Genomic DNA, 3,838 nt, shown 5'->3' with positions numbered 1-3,838 from the left:
GAATATTAATATGTTAAAGCCTTTATTTTTCCTTAGGCAAATCAAAATTTAAAACTCCATGTTTTTTCCCAGAGTGGGAGATATTAATGTTGGCCTTATGTAACCCATAAATTATTGTGAGGGCTAAAGGCCATATCCCTTAGAAAGAAATTTGTAATAGATAAAGGAGAAATATCATAATAAAATGAGCCATTAATACGTCATTTTCCACTAATTAATGAGCAGAAAGTGGCACAGACACATAGTTGTTTGCGAAATAGAAATCTCCAGAGTTTTCCTGGTTTTGCAAAGAATTCTTGATATTTCCTCTATTCAAGGCAACTGCAGTAGTTTGCTAGATGAAACCAAACATCTTGCTTTAATTTCTAACTTCTCAGATTCAGTGTAATTTATTATTATTACTATTATTATTAATTATATTATTGCAAACAATGCAAAACTTAGGTATGCAAGGCAAAATATTTTGTATTTTTAGGAGATCAATTTTCAACAACCTATTTTAAAACAGTGTATTTCTTTCTAAGCTTTCATTAACGCATTTAGAATAGCTATTTGATGGTTTATATTGTAAGGGCCACATCAATATAATTTACTTAGAGCTATTTTCTTCAAACATAGGGAGCTATATCCTATTTCTGAACTTTGATAAACTATTTTTGATGCTGGTGTGCTGAATATACTTAAACTTTTGCCAACATTAGTATAATGTGTATTATTCTTTATATTATTCACTTAAAATTAGTATGTACTTATAAAGAAATCTTTTCAAGAACCAAAATTTCTTTTTGTGTTTAACACTTTAGTTTTATGATCAAGTCCATCTTCCTAATAATATTGAGGATTGCTTCAAATTTTTTGAGGGTGTGTGTACATGAGTGTGAATGTAGTCAAGTAAGAGCACATGTGTGTCATGACATGCAGGTGGAGGTGGAGGTTGAAGGGCAACCTCAGGTCTTCTTCTTTTGTTCACTGATGCGTACCTTTGTTTACTGGTCTCTGTCTCCCATTTCTGGGTAGAAGCATGTTGGGATTATAGACACATGTAGCACTGTTTCACATGCCTTTTACATGGATTCTGAAGATCTGAACTCAGTTTTTCAGGCTTGCACAGCAAGTGCTTTACCCACTGAGTCATCTCCCCAGCTTTACTGCAAATATTTTTTTTGGGGGGGGGAGAGTCCTTTAAAATACCAAAGGAGCAGCTAATTTGTATCTTTACTAGTTCAAGAGATTTTTTTTGTCTCATATATTAAATCAATTGAATTCATTTCAACAGCTGTTTATTTCACCCATCTGTCCACTACAAAACACTTTCATTATCTTTAATTGAAATGCTATACTTATTAAGTAAAGAATTTTTCAGGCTGGAGATATGGCTCAGCAGTTATGAACACTGGCTGTTCTTGCAGAAGACCTGGCTTTGTATCTCAGCACCCTTACGGTGACTAACAATTGTCTGTAACTCCAGTTAAAGGGCATCCGACGCCCTCTTCTGCCCTCCATAGGCACTGCATGACACGGGTGCATTTACACACATGCAGGCATAGTACGCATGCAAATGAATTAATTTTTTTATTTTAAAAATATTTTTAAAAGACTTTTCACTTTCCCCATCTCAAGTAATTAACAATAATTACAATACTATGTTTCTTTATAAATTTGAATGTTAAGTAGTTCACAAGAATAGACTTATATATGGTTGTCCTTAGGTGCCTGGTTTATATTTCCTAGTGTAACATCTTTAAGATTTACCCATATTCTAGCAGTGTATATATAAATCACATTTAAAATCGATTAACTAGGCTGTTGCCATCTTTTGGTCATCATGTATAGTGTTACTTTGAACATGGATCTTTAAAATAAAAATTAGAAAAATTAGTACAGAGTATGTTTTAGGGAGAACTAGATTCCAGGGGCTTGTTGGCTAGTAGGTCTAGCTAAAATGGAGAACTCTGGGTTCAATGAAAGACTCTGCATCAAAAAAATAAATAAATAAAAGGAGAGCAATTAAGGAAGATTGTCAACATTCACCACTCATCTCTACGTGTCCACACCTGTGCCCACAATGTGCATATATATGCTTATGCTAAACATAAAGTTTAAAAGAAGATATTTAAATATAAGAAAGATGAAATTGATCTTCATTTCATACCTTTAATATTTTTAGATTTATCTTCTGGCCAAAATTATTTCTAGTACTAAAAGCAATACTCATGGTTCATTTATGGTCAAGTCTCTCATGAACATAGTGGTGAAAAGTGAAAGTCATTAATTTTTGTTAAAAGATATTAGAAATTAAAATGGAAATGTATCACTGAGGAACCCAGGCCAGAAACACAGGAATTATGCACTTAACTGATTGCCATTTCCTGTTGGCAACCATCTGATAAATGTTTAGTAAAGTATAATTTCCTGTCTCATATTCTGGACATAGTAAATGATTACCTAAGCATTCTTCTTATCTCCTATATTGCTTTCCTCCTATCCATTTTATTGTCAAAGCCTATCATAGTACACTTTTTAAAATTTCTCCAAAATACCCCACTTATGATTTTAAACAGCAGTCCAAGAAGAGTGTACAAGGAATAGGACATCTTATGAACTGTATGAAAACTATTGTTCATTTTCTACAACTATTGTTAGAATGCTTAGTTTTCTCCTCTTTGAAAATTATAGAACTTTTATCAAATTTTGCAAAGAGTATTCATCATGCTCCTTATCAAAAATATAAAATACAAAGCCTGGAAGGACTTCCATAGCCTATTCCTGCAACCTTTCCAACCTGGTCTGTCTCCAGTGCCTATTTATGTTGTGATAACATTAAACTGCATGCAATTTTTAGCAAAGGCAGTAACTGTGTTCAAAGCTTTCACAATCACACATTCTAAGTTTTGTTGTTTCCATTTGATTTTAGTTGTTTGTTTTTGAAACAAGGTCTCACTATGTAGACCACACTAACCTTGAAATAACAATCTTCCTTCTTCAGTTACCTGAAGGATGGCACAATACCACTGCAAAGTCAGATAATTTGCTTGGTTGAGCCATGCTCATTATGCAAGACTTACTTAACCAAAAGCTTGAAATCTACATAGGCTAACATAAAGTGTAGTATAAAAGGCCATCAAGTTTTACAAAGCAGGAAGGGTTACATTGCTGTGAGTAGTCAGATCAGAGACAGGAGCCACACCATCTAGAGTTTTTTTAACTGTCTCAGAGCATTTTATTTTGTTCTATATGATATTAAAAGCAACAAGTGCAGTAGAATCAATCTAACATGAACTGATTTTCATTTATAAAAACACGCTAATTGTATATAAATAATAATATAGATGAACTGAAGAAGAATCAGGAGGATGCTGAAATGATCCACTTAATTTTTTATTTTATATTTTCCTTCTATTAATCCATCTTTTTTTCTTTCTTATTTATTTTAGGTGTGAAAGTGTACACACTTGGGTCTGTGCCATATTGTGCATGTGGAAGTCAGGGGATAACTTTGAAGAGTCAGTTCTCTCCTTCTACCATGTGAGTCCAAGTGATTGAACTCAGGTACTATAAGTTTGGGCAGGAAGAGCCTTGACTTAGGGAGCCATTTCACTGGCCCAAAATGATGGTAATTATGAGAACAATTTAGCAATGAGGAAAGAAATGATACTTCTTGATTTATAATGAACCATGATTAATAGAAACAATAGACTGTACAAAGGAAAGTAGGAAAGGTTGTAGATTTTTTACTCTAGCAATTAAATTAATGATTATGCTAATAAAGAGGGAGATAGCAAAAGACTAGGCATGACCTATAATATTTCTGTTTGGCCAAATGAGGCAGTAGGCATAG

The sequence above is a fragment of the Nannospalax galili genome, unplaced genomic scaffold, assembly GCF_000622305.1.
Source record: "Nannospalax galili isolate Female #2095 unplaced genomic scaffold, S.galili_v1.0 scaffold45, whole genome shotgun sequence".
Classification (NCBI taxonomy): domain Eukaryota; kingdom Metazoa; phylum Chordata; class Mammalia; order Rodentia; family Spalacidae; genus Nannospalax; species Nannospalax galili.
The sequence above is the reverse complement of the archived record's forward strand: the minus strand, read 5'-3'. Positions refer to the sequence as shown.